Here is a 13,324-nt window from a genome sequence, read left to right as displayed (position 1 = left end):
ATGGAGGCAGGCATGGAGATAAAACATAACCCCTCAGCCCATTGGAGCCTGAGCTCACTGACTAATTAAAGCTTACCTTGAAACTATAACCCAGCACAGGGAGACATCCAGGGTGGGAGAGGGGGTTGCATGCAGATGAATGCTTTAAAGTGTCCAGGACATAGTAATTCAGGCTTTTTAGGATATGTGGAGACACACATCAGTTTGAGGATGTGGTTCACTCAGCCTCACTTCTGGTGATCCATCTTTTTGCCTTAAAGATTAAATATGTAATTTCTGTGTGACCAAACAGAATAGCATAAAAAGTAAATGTTTTCAAACAGGTTTCCCAAACACTCAGTTTTCTGGTTGCAAAAATAGGTAAACCCACCTCAAAATATAGAAAAAAATACTGTACACACTTCACCTTTAACATTAGATTGACCAAAATTTACTTTAAAATAATTCAGAAAATTATTATTACTATAAACTATTTGAGCACTAAACAAATTTTAAATCTTGAGTGTATATACTCTCGAATGCTATATTGGTTGTCAATATTAATTAAAAACGTCTCGGGTTACATGTGTAACCCTTGTTCCCTGAAAAAAGCGGAACGAGATGCTGCGCTTTTGCTAAGCGCTACGGGGTCAACTCTAGCTGTGAACCGAGCTGAATAATGTGTGAAACACGTCAATGAACATTGACCGGAATTTATAGCCTCGGCTGATGTAATGATTAGATGCACCTGCGGCCAGGCTATAAATGGATACGTCACCAGGTGTCGTCAGATACTTCTTTTTGAAGAGCAGTCCTGGGACGTCCCAGTGCGGCAAAGAAGCGCAGCATCTCGTTCCGCTTTTTTCAGGGAACAAGGGTTACACATGTAACCCGAGACGTTCCCTTTACAAAAAGCTTCACTTTGATGCTGCACTTTTTCTAAGCGCTACAAGGAACGCAATACCCACACCGCCGCACTTGGGGCTGTCCGGACCCCTACGGTTGTGCAGTGTACTCACAAAAACACGAGATGAATCAGACATGAGCTTGAGATGTCGACTCAAGGGCATAAGAGCCCGGGGTAGCATAAACATCTAAACCATAAAGTTTGATGAATGTGTGCGAAGAGAACCCTATCGCAACACAAACTTGTCATAAAAACTGATGAATGTGAGCGGAGAGGACCAGCCTGCCGCATCACAAACTTGTTCAGGCATGAGCTGAGATGTCGACTCAAGGGCATAAGAGCCCAGAGTAGCAAAGCATCTAACCCATAAAGTTCGATGAATGTGTGCAAAGGGAACCCTATCGCAACACAAACTTGTCATAAAAACTGATGAATGTGAGCGGAAAGGACCAGCCTGCCGCATCACAAACTTGTTCAGGCATGAGCTGAGATGTCGACTCAAGGGCGTAAGAGCCCGAAGTAGCATAAACATCTAAACCGTAAAATTTGATTAATGTGTGTGGAGAGGACCAACCTGCCGCACCACAAACTTGTTCGGTGTCAACTCAAGGGCGTAAGAGCCCAGAGTGGCAAGAACATCCAAACTATAAAAGTTTAATGAATGTGCGCGGAGAGGACCAACCTGCCGCACCACAAACTTGCTGCAGAGGGAGACCTCTAGCCAAGGCTTTAGAGGAGGAGAGCCCTCTGGTAGAGTGCGCCCTAAAACCTACTGGCGAAGCTTGACCGCGCCTCGTAGGCCCGGGCAGTAAGGTCCCTCACCCAAAGTGACAACCCGGTCACGGCTTCAAAGTGAAGAACTGCTGCCCTGACTTTACACCACTAGCAAATGCGGTGGACATAATTCTGAAGGGCACAGACTGGACAAAGTCTGAGTAGTCTTTAGCTGCTCCGGCATTACAAACGGCAGGGAGCAGAAGGCTTAGAGAATGACTGGCCAAGGGTCGAGAAAGGCACCTTGGGCAGGTAGTCAGGGTGAGGGTGCAAAGAATGCTTTTGGTCCTACCTGGTGCAACTCAAAACAGGCCGGCAAAAGAGACAGAGCCTATAGGTACCCAAGTCTCCTTAGAGACGTAATTGCCATATGAAAAACCATCTTGAGAGTCAGAAGACTACCAAACGCTGACTCTAGAGGTTTTAAAAAAAGGGGGGTCTTACCCTATGAAGAGGTCCTAGCAAGGATGCCCACCCGCCCACCGAGGCGTGGCAAACCGAAGTGGAGGCCACATAGAACCTGGCAGTGGTGAGGCAAGTGCCCGCTGACAGTTCTTTCTACAGAGACTCCAAAACTGAAGCAAACTGGCAGTTAGCTGGTTCTGTAATATGAACTTATTAGAAGGAAACGCATGCAGGCACATTAGTGCCATGTATGCGCCACCACGATCAGCCCCCCAGGGGCTGGGGGAGAAGTAGAGGAGACATTGCGCTATCAACATAGGCGAAGAGGTCCTCTTCTGCCCTGTAAAATCTACCCAGATCAGTTCCAAGTGGAGGGAGCCCTAGCAATTGAAATGGTCTCGATAACCTCAGGAGAAAGCCCTGCGAACCTCAGTTGGTACCCTACAGGGGCCAAGCATGAAAGGTTTCACAATTCGGGCCGGGGATGAATATGTCCCCTGAGCCTGAGAAAGAAGGTCCTCCCTGTTCGGAATCGACCAAGGCGAACCGTAGAGGAGAGATATTAACTCCGAGAACCATATCCTGTTCGGCCAGCGCAGCGCCATAAGTAGGAGGCAAGAACCTTGCTTGTGAACATTGGCCAAGACTCCTGGGAGCAGAGAAACCGGGGAAAGAAACGCATACAGATGCCCTGTGGGTCATGTATGTGACTTAACTTCCAGACCCAAGGGGGGGCTGGGTGACTCAGGGAGAAGTAGAGGAGACATTGCGCTATTCATAGAGGTGAAGAGGTCCTCTTCTGCCCTAAGATCTCACCCAAACTTGTTCCAAGTGGAAAAAGCCCTGCATTTAAAAAGGTCTCGATAACCTTAGGAGAGAGCCCTGTGTCCCTCAGTTGGTACCCTTAGGGGCCAAACATGAAAGATTCCACAATTTGGGGCAGGGATGAAATATTGCCCTGTGCCTGAGATAGAAGATCCTTCCTGTTCGGAATCGCCCAAGGCGAGCCGTTGAGGGAAGAGATTAGCTCCGAGAACCAAGCCCTGTTCGGCCAGCGAACTCTGGGCAGCTACTACCTTAGGGTGGAGTTCTTAACTTTTCTGTCTGGATCGTAAATCTGCTCCCATATACGGGCATCCAGGGATATAACTGACCTGAGTGACAGGAGCTTGCCCTGGGCCCTAAGGAGAACCCAACGTGTCAGAAATACAGCTGACAAGAACGTGGGTCTCCTTGATGATTTATGTAAGAGGCTACCGCTGTATTGTCCACCCGCACCAAGACATGGCAGCCTCAGGAGGAGGTATTTCAGGGCCAGAAATACAGCCATCAACCCGAGACAGTGACTGTGACAACAGAGCTGACGACCCTCCTATCCCCTTAAGCTGGACGACCACTTAAGGCCGCTACCCCGCCCATCAGGGAGGCGTCTGTCGTTAGCAGCCTGCGACAACAAGACGCACCTAGAGTGGGACCCAAGGCAGAAAACCGGGGTCTGAACCACATAGAAAGGGAACGAAGCCTGAGGCGCGTAACCCTATTTAGCCTAGGGGTTTTGGCCCTTGGAAGAAATCCCCTGGCTTTTGGCCACAACAAAAACGGTCTCATGAGCAGAAGGTCCAGAGGGATCACCGTGGACGCGTTCACCCTGAGACCTGGAAATCGTTGATACTGATAACAGTGCAACCTTGACCTAGCCTGACTTTGCTCAGGGTGATCTGAATGGACTCAATACTAGCGGGAGACAGTTGTGCCCGCATTGTGATTGAACTCCATACGATGCCCCGATTGACAGTGTTCTGAGTGGGAGAGAGGACGCTTTTCTTGGCGTTGAGCCTCAACCCCAGAGAAACAGATGAGCTAAGACGATGTCCCTGTGCTGAACTGCCAGTTCCTGGAACTGCGCTAGGATCAGCCAGTCGTCTACATAATTCAGAATGCAGATCCCCCGGAGTCACAAGGAGCCAGCGCTACATCATTCATTGTGAATGTGCGGGTAAAAAGGGCTAGGCTGGGTGAAAGAACCTGACCCTGGAAGGCTTCGCCCCCGGAAGTGAACCTCAGGAACTTTCCATGTTGTAGCAGAACTTCTAAATGAAGTATAGAAGTGCGGCATAAGATCGATGGTGACCAGCCAAACGAGTTGTAGGGCTTGAGACACGACCATCTTGACAGGCATCATCTTGGACTTGAACACCCACGGGTAGTTCAAGCTTTAAGATCTAAGCCAGACGCCACCCCTCACCCTCCATGGGTAACGGGAAGTATTTAGTGTAATAACCTAACTCTCTCTCTGGAAGGGGAACACATACCATGGCCCCTTTAACCAGGAGATTGCGTTTTTTGTTTTTACAAAAAAAGAAATCCGGTTTACGGTAGTGAGAACACGCCGCTGAAGCACGGAAAAGCGGCGAGTGAATTAAATCCTGACGCCCTTATAAGACCCACAGAAAAGAATATATCCGGCAGGAGTTTCCACGCTGCCAGGATCTCTGAGATGGGTATTATATTTTAACACTTCCTGTTGAGGGGTTGTCGGGTGTTTCGCGTCCTGAATAAAATGCAGGAACAGCGAAAAACACCCATTTTGATGGAAGCCTCTGCAACCCGAAACACCAAGAGGTGGCGGGAATGGAGGGGCTTCGAGGGGGTACTGGGAGGGGTGAAGTGAAGCACGCGCCCCGTCCCGAGGGGAGCTACCCCCTAATCTAGGTGCAAGACCGTCAGGGTTTTCTCTTGGGTCTTGCTTCGGGGGGGCTGGCGAGGGCGGCGAGACTGTCCCTAATCCCTAGGAGGAGGAGCATGACTTGCCACGCTTTGCTTTTGAGCCTCCCTTCAGTAAGGACCGAGGCGGGTCTGCGGCTTGCTCGTCAAGCGCAGAACCCACACTCAGGTCGTCCAGGGGGTCAGCCTGGTACGCCTATAAAACATCATAGTGTGCAGAGCAGCACCAGCCTGACCTGCTGCTTGATAAGCCCTTCCCACTAAAGTGGAGGTTGTCCTACAAGGCTTTGAGGGGAGAGAGGGCTTCTTAAGTGACGATGCCGAGCCCGGCGAGAGATAGCCCGCAAGCGTCTCTTCGACCGGCGGCATCACTGAATACCGCCGTGCCTCAGCACCCACGATAGTCGAATATAATAACGTTGAGGGTATGCGAACACGGGAAGAAAATATATATATATACAGGTCCTTCTCAAAAAATTAGCATATTGTGATAAAGGTCATTATTTTCCATAATGTAATGATAAAAATTAAACTTTCATATATTTTAGATTCATTGCACACCAACTGAAATATTTCAGGTCTTTTATTGTTTTAATACTGATGATTTTGGCATACAGCTCATGAAAACCCAAAATTCCTATCTCAAAAAATTAGCATATTTCATCCGACCAATAAAAGAAGTGTTTTTAATACCAAAAAAAAGTCAACCTTCAAATAATTATGTTCAGTTATGCACTCAATACTTGGTCGGGAATCCTTTTGCAGAAATGACTGCTTCAATGCGGCGTGGCATGGAGGCAATCAGCCTGTGGCACTGCTGAGGTGTTATGGAGGCCCAGGATGCTTCGATAGCGGCCTTAAGCTCATCCAGAGTGTTGGGTCTTGTGTCTATCAACTTTCTCTTCACAGATTCTCTATGGGGTTCAGGTCAGGAGAGTTGGCAGGCCAATTGAGCACAGTAATACCATGGTCAGTAAACCATTTACCAGTGGTTTTGGCACTGTGAGCAGGTGCCAGGTCGTGCTGAAAAATGAAATCTTCATCTCCATAAAGCTTTTCAGCAGATGGAAGCATGAAGTGCTCCAAAATCTCCTGATAGCTAGCTGCATTGACCCTGCCCTTGATAAAACACAGTGGACCAACACCAGCAGCTGACATGGCACCCCAGACCATCACTGACTGTGGGTACTTGACACTGGACTTCAGGCATTTTGGCATTTTCTTCTCCCCAGTCTTCCTCCAGACTCTGGCACCTTGATTTCCGAATGACATGCAAAATTTGCTTTCATCCGAAAAAAGTACTTTGGACCACTGAGCAACAGTCCAGTGTTGCTTCTCTGTAGCCCAGGTCAGGCGCTTCTGCCGCTGTTTCTGGTTCAAAAGTGGCTTGACCTGGGGAATGCGGGGATGTTTCTACTCCAGACTCAGTCCACTGCTTCCGCAGGTCCCCCAAGGTCTGGAATCGGTCCTTCTCCACAATCTTCCTCAGGGTCCGGTCACCTCTTCTCGTTGTGCAGCGTTTTTTGCCACACTTTTGCCTTCCCACAGACTTCCCACTGAGGTGCCTTGATACAGCACTCTGGGAACAGCCTATTTATTCCGAAATTTCTTTCTGTGTCTTACCCTCTTGCTTGAGGGTGTCAGTGATGGCCTTCTGGTCAGCAGTCAGGTCGGCAGTCTTACCCATGATTGCGGTTTTGAGTAATGAAACAGGCTGGGAGTTTTTAAAAGCCTCAGGAATCTTTTGCAGGTGTTTAGAGTTAATTAGTTGATTCAGATGATTAGGTTAATAGCTTGTTTAGAGACCCTTTTCATGATATGCTAATTTTTTGAGATTTTCATGAGCTGTATGCCAAAATCATCAGTATTAAAACAATAAAAGACCTGAAATATTTCAGTTGGTGTGCAATGAATCTAAAATATATGAAAGTTTAATTTTTATCATTACATTATGGAAAATAATGACCTTTATCACAATATGCTAATTTTTTGAGAAGGACCTGTATATATATATATATATATATATATATATATATTTTTATTTATTTATTTATTTATTTTTTTAGGAGTTCTCCATGAGCGAAAAAGCTCTTCATGGAGGTTATCAAAGAAGGGAAGGGACCCATGAGGCATTCCCTTTCTTAGACTGGAAGATAAAATATATCCCCTAATTTGGAGCGTTTGGGGGTCTCTTTTTCACGTGGCCAGTCCAATCTGGCAACCGCACGAGTAACAACATCGAGCAATTCCTCCATAGATTTTTTATCGTGGACGGAAAGCTCGGAGGCGGGAAGAGAATCGCGATCCACCTCATGATCCGAAGAAGCGTCGAGATCATGTGTGAAGGACCAGCTGGGTTTGGGGAGAGAGTGAGAGAAAGGGATCAACCCGTCTCTTGCTCCTCAGCCAAATCCATGCAAGAGCCCCACGAACGTTTTTTTTTTTTCGTGAGTGCTGACTCCCGGAAGCAAGCGAGGCGACGCACTCTGCCTGTTAAAGCAAATCGCAGTGCTCTCACCCGCCCTGCTGCAACCCGAGAGCAGCGTGCTCTTACCCCCAAACAAACAGAGCAAAAACTGATGTGTGTCCTCTTCAGCTATAGAGCGAGAAGAGGGGAACACGCACCGTTTGCGGCTTTCAGTCATTCTCTCTTTTTCTAAACAGAAGAGAACAACGTTCACTGCACACTGCCTAACTGATTCTAACTTCTAACAGAGGAAAGAAAGTTTTGACAGGGTTTGTGAAACACACAGAAACAGAATCGCTCTGAAAAAAGAGTTTCTGACGACACCTGGTGACGTATCCATTTATAGCCTGGCCGCAGGTGCATCTAATGATTACATCAGCCGAGGCTATAAATTTCGGTCAATATTCATTGACGTGTTTCACACATTATTCAGCTCGGTTCACAGCTAGAGTTGTTCCCCGTAGCACTTAGCAAAAGCGCAGCATCAAAGTGAAGCTTTTTGTAAAGGGAACAATATTTGTACATTTAAAAAAAAAAGAAATGTGAAGTGAAGTGAAGAAAATATGATGCAAAATTCGCTTGAGTGTTGTAGTTGGTTGTCAGGGTGTTGTTTTGTGGTTGATAAAGTGTTCTGAGTGGTTTTAGTGCATATTTTGCAGTTGCTAGAATGTTCTGGTGGTTGCTAGGGTGTTTTAGGTGGTTTCTTGGGTATTTTGGGTGGATGTTTAATGACCCAAGTCAAAAGAGCCCATCCCAATTCTCCATTAAAGTCTAATCTCTAGATATGGGTATTCAAAGTATTTCCTTAAACACAAGTCTGAGGATTTCTCCCAATATTTGCTCTTGTTTAGAGAATCTTATCCTCTCCTCCAAAAACACACATTTTAAGTGCCAAAGATAAATACTTAGGGGTGGCTGTTTACTAAAATCCCTAAGCCTAAGCGTGAGTAGAAGTAATAGTGATGTTTGCCTTAACATGCACCACTAATTAATGTTAAAACAGTGTCTTGAATCTTCCGATTCAGTTTTCTGTAGCTCAAAAGGGCTGGAAAAAAAAAAAAACAACAGCGTTGTAGCATCTCTTATTATAGACTTTGAACAGAAGGATTTCTAGCAAAAGACTAGAGTATAACATTGTGACAAGGAGGGCGTCCCCGGGCCGTGACTACGTATGCCTGGCCCCAATCTGGCTAATCAGCCGAGGAGAGGGATAAGTGCAGCGGAATGCTGCAGTTCGAGAGAGAGAGAGAGACATGCAGCTGCAGTGTGTGCATTTGTGTTCTGTGTCTTTTTGTTTAAGTTTTAATTAAACCATTATTTTGACATTTCAGCTGGTTCACGCCTCCTCCTTTCCCATTGTGAACATTGTTACACAAGTCTTTCCTGTCTTCTCAGTATCCTCTGAGCTGACTCATGTTCTGTTTCACTGCTTCAGGTTGTTTCAGGTTCACTTTTTCATACACATATGGCATGCCTAGCAGCACCCTCAATATTTCCCAGAGTTGATTCTCAAAGGTCATACTGCTGCTGCACAGGACCCCATCCAAGCAAATAGCCAAGCACAGCCAGGCCTCAAATGATGACACAAAGCTACATTTTCAGGGAATGTAATATAAGATAGAGACAATGTGAAAGAAGTGGGTGTATGGAGAGCAAAGAGACATAAAGAATGAGCAAGATGAGCTTGAGGAAGTGTAGACTGAGAGTGTGCCTGCCTTTTTATCCAGTCCAGATCTTCTTTATTGAGAAAAGTCTGAGTAATAAGGCAGGGGAGGAGAGGGGGTAATGAGAAAAGAAGTCTATGAGGAATCTCTGCACTCCTCCTCTCCTCACTCGTTTAAAACACTTTTCCCTCAGATAGTGCCTCATTCTTCTAGGCATGTCTCGGTGGTATTGCACAGCTCTTCTCTTCTCGCTCTGCATAAGAGCAGAGATCTGCTGAGGGGACGTATTATCACCACTACCCAGCATTCACCCTGCTGGCCTCTCTGAAATGTTCTCACTCACATGGAATAGACTGTCTGAATGGCTGTTTAGAGATTCAGATTGTTAAAGGTATATTATCTCTCTGTGTGATACACACACACACACTTACAGGCTACCTCCCTCTGTGTCTCTCCTGGTCCCTCACTTGATTGATTTAATCGTTTTAAGTCCCATTTTCTTGTTTAGTGCTAATCGAATGTAATTCCTTGGCTCTCGTTCTTCATCAAGTCCTGCATTACAGGCCTGAGGTGTGGCAGCCAGGGACACAGAGCCAGATATCATTATTATATTAAAATGGCTGGATGGGAGGCCACAGTTCATTTATCATCCAAGCTGGCATATCTTTAGAAAGCAGTCAATAGCCTTTGCCGAGAATTCTCTATTTTAATAACAATATCGCCAAATAATCAAGAATCACACACAATCAATTTTAACAACTGCAACAAAAAATGGGGCAGGGGTAAATCTGAAATAATTGTAAAAAATTAAGAGTTAATAAAAAATTATAATTGCACTATACAATATAAAATAAGTTGTAACACATTACATTAAAGAAATATTAAGGGTTCAAGACAAGTTATGCTCAATTGACATTATTTGTCGCATAATATTGACATCATAATATTAATATTATGAACATTATTTTGTGTTTTTGTTTTTATCTTGGTTAATGGTAATTTACCAATTATTTTCAATTATGTTTTGTTCCTGTTAGTTCATAATGGATTAATGTTAATGTATGCATATTTTTGCATATTATTTTATTTAAGATGTAGTATATTAGTATATATAGAAATTATTAATGAGTGCAGTAAAAATATTATTTATTGTTAGTTCATGTTCATGTAGTTAACTAATATTAATGGATGCATCCTTATTGTGAAGTGTTACCAAATAAATAAAAAAAACAATCAAATATAAAAAAACCTACTTTTAGCGAGACAAGGTTTGAGAGTATTTCTCTCCTGTATCTTAAAATGTATGGCAGTGATGAAGAAAGTGCCTCACCAGTGTCACATGGACAGAGACTCTTTCTTCCTTTGGAATCTATGTTTGTCTGTGTCTGCCATTTTCAATATCTAGTCTGTGATCACTAAGCCTGTATTTGGAAAGGTTCTGTCTTTGCTTTGTATCTCTGATGGTGAAGATATCTAAAACCTGCTAGATTATACTTTTTTTATAGGGCCCTATAACATTTGGTTTTGTTGGTCAGAACCTGGAATATTTGTTAGGTGTTTGTTTGGTGAAGAGCAGAGGAGAGGAGAACTATGTTGGGGAATGAAATGACTCATAAGACAGAAAATTGTTCAGATTAATCAGGAAACTGGAAGCAAGCTTGCTAAACCCCCACCCCTTGTCTCTCTTTCTCCCTCCCTCTCTATCTCTCCCTATGATGGATGGCAAAGAATTGCTTCTCCATTGAGGATCAGGATGATTTGGACCAGAGATTCTGATGCCTGCATGCAATATACATCTCACTGTCTTTCTTCACATACATGCTCATTAAAATAAACAAGCTTGCTCATATAGAAGGAGAGATGGATGCTCTGTGTTTCTTGTTACAATCTGTCATACACACACACACTGGCTGTCAGACTCACTAAATTTGGCATAGAGCAGTAGCGTGTCAGGTGCTGTCCATGGTGCTGAAAACTTGTTAAACTGTGATCAGATGTTCAGGCACTCCAAAAAGTACACTTTACAAACTTTATCAAAGTTGATGCCGAGTTTGAAATCTCCTCATACCTGAATTTCAACCCTCCACACCCACATTGCACTTTAAAGATCAATATTACACTCAAAAGCTGCCAACAAACAGGAGATTTCTATTTTATGACCTAACTGATGAGGAAAAGTTGAACTCCATCACCTAATCATCTGCTATATATTTACTTGTGGCTGCTGGGCTGGTGCAAATTAGCCCGGGGCGAGAGGAAGAATCTTCCTCTCTGTCGTGATGTGCGCCTCTCTCCACTTATTTATTCATAGCTGGTTGTTTGTGTAGCCACAACAAATTTGTGCAGTAGTCGGCGCACCCCTGACCACACACTACCGAGTAATGTATATTTAACTTTGCTTATGCTCCCAGAAAGAGTCATTTATGAGGCAAAGCTTCATTAGACTGATTTAATGGATGGGGACATTAATACATCCCATGTTTGCTTGGGTTTATTATTGCTGGATTGTTTGGGGTGCTGAATACACAAAAGAGCAATGATGGCATATTGATTTCAGAGTCATGATTTCAGAGCCGAGGTGGTAAGTTGAAAGTTTATGCTGCCGCCTGGATCAGCAGCTGACTATTGACTAAGAAGTCTTAAGACTTGTGGCTTGCGGCTATAGTGAGGTGAATAGGGGTGAGATTGTTTTAGTTGAGTACAGTCTCAAGACAATATGGAATGGTCAGTCTTGATTGGTACAGGCCCTGTACATGTGAATTGTACAGTGTAGGTATACTACAAAGTTGGTTATGATTTTTATTTATTTTCTTACTGATGTTTAGTTTTTCCGATGTTCAAATACTTTCTCCTATCAAAGCTTAATTTTAATACTACATATTTACCTATCTAGTAGTTTTGATAGGTAAAGATATTGGCTTGAAAAACTCTTGTGTGACAGATGGACAGAGAGACAGAGAAACAGATAGATAGATAGATGGCCAAATTAAAGGGGAATCTGTTGTCCTCACGGTAAAAGGGGCTTTTTGAATGAATGGGTAATGTCCACAATAATGGTCCAGGATGTGGGCGTGGTCCAATAGCCTCACATGTTCCCCTCCATGGTCTGTGGCACGAGGGGTGGCAGCCTCTTTGGCGGCGTGTCTTCCCAAGGACCGCAGCGGGTGTAATGGGAAGACAGCCCGGCATCCATACCCGTCGCCCACGACTTGTGCTCCAATTCCGAGACCCTCCCCGCACTACTTCTAGACCTACGAAGGAACCCAGTGTGTAAACACAAAGAGATAGAATCTGGCTTCCCGAGGAGAGTTTCCTGTTTGGAAACATAATTTTCTTCAATTCCATCGGTGCAGCTAAAGCCACAGAAATTACACACTGCACTTTTGTGTTTTGTTAATGGACTGTTAAGAAAAAGGTTAGAGATCATGATGGGGCTGTCCTGCTGTTTATGATGTATTTATTTGTGTGCATGTGTTTAGAGTATATAGATTGTATGTCTGTCCTTGCATTTACACTTACAAATACACATGTATCTTAGTCCAGGGTTGTGCATTAATATTCAGACACTGTACACTTGCCCTCCTGACTCATCCAACTTCCTCACTGATTCAGGTCATATATGGTGCAAAAGCCTCAACTGAAATACCAGCAATTCTTTTTAATGTTCCTTCAGCCAATTTGTCCTGCATCTTCATGCTCCACATATATACACAAAATAGAACAATAGTTTTTTCATAACGCCCCAGGCTATGGCTAGTGGCTTAAATAATATTTTCTTTCTATCAAACATTTATCTTAAACAGTTTTTGGGTTGGTGAGATTCAGGTAAAAGTGTACATAAAAATTTAAATTCTGTCATAATTTACTCACCCTTATGTCATTCCAAACCTGCATTAATTTTTTGTCTTACGCAGAACACAAAAGTAGAAATATTTATGAATCTCCCAATATTCAATATCTTTTCAAAACAATGACAGTGGATAGTGATTCAGTTGCAAGCTTCAGAAAGGACACAAAGTATAAAAAACTAGTCCATGCAACTTATTTGTCATATTCCAAGTTTTCTGAAGGCATATGATTGGTTTTGTCAAAAACAACATGAGATTTAAATGAAAATTTTATGTCGTGAGAGTGAGTATATTATGACAGAATTGTAATTGTTGGCTGAACTATTCCTTTAGAAGTAACTGTAGCATCATGATTGTTGATCCAGAACCAACAAACAATGTTGATCCAGGAACATTTCCTAGTTCGGTAAATTACAGTACATTTTGCCATTTGCTTTCACATACTCTCCATCTCACAGATTCTGTCCTCTGTCAATGTAACGATGCTGACACTGGTAATGACAAAGACGATGATGATGTGATGAACCCAAGTGCAGTTTATTATAAATCATTTTAA

The 13,324-nt window shown here is 43.8% G+C and overlaps 1 protein-coding gene across 7 annotated transcripts in view; it reads left to right on the top strand.

The window, feature by feature from the left end:
- LOC127628420 (calmodulin-binding transcription activator 1-like) overlaps nucleotides 1–13,324 on the top strand; it is a 588,851-nt gene that overhangs the window by 487,930 nt on the left and 87,597 nt on the right. The window lies entirely within an intron of this gene.

This window comes from Xyrauchen texanus, chromosome 35 (genome assembly GCF_025860055.1).
Source record: "Xyrauchen texanus isolate HMW12.3.18 chromosome 35, RBS_HiC_50CHRs, whole genome shotgun sequence".
In the NCBI taxonomy this organism is placed as follows: Eukaryota; Metazoa; Chordata; class Actinopteri; order Cypriniformes; family Catostomidae; genus Xyrauchen; species Xyrauchen texanus.
Note: the sequence above shows the minus strand (reverse complement) of the source record. Positions and strands in the feature narration are given on the sequence as shown.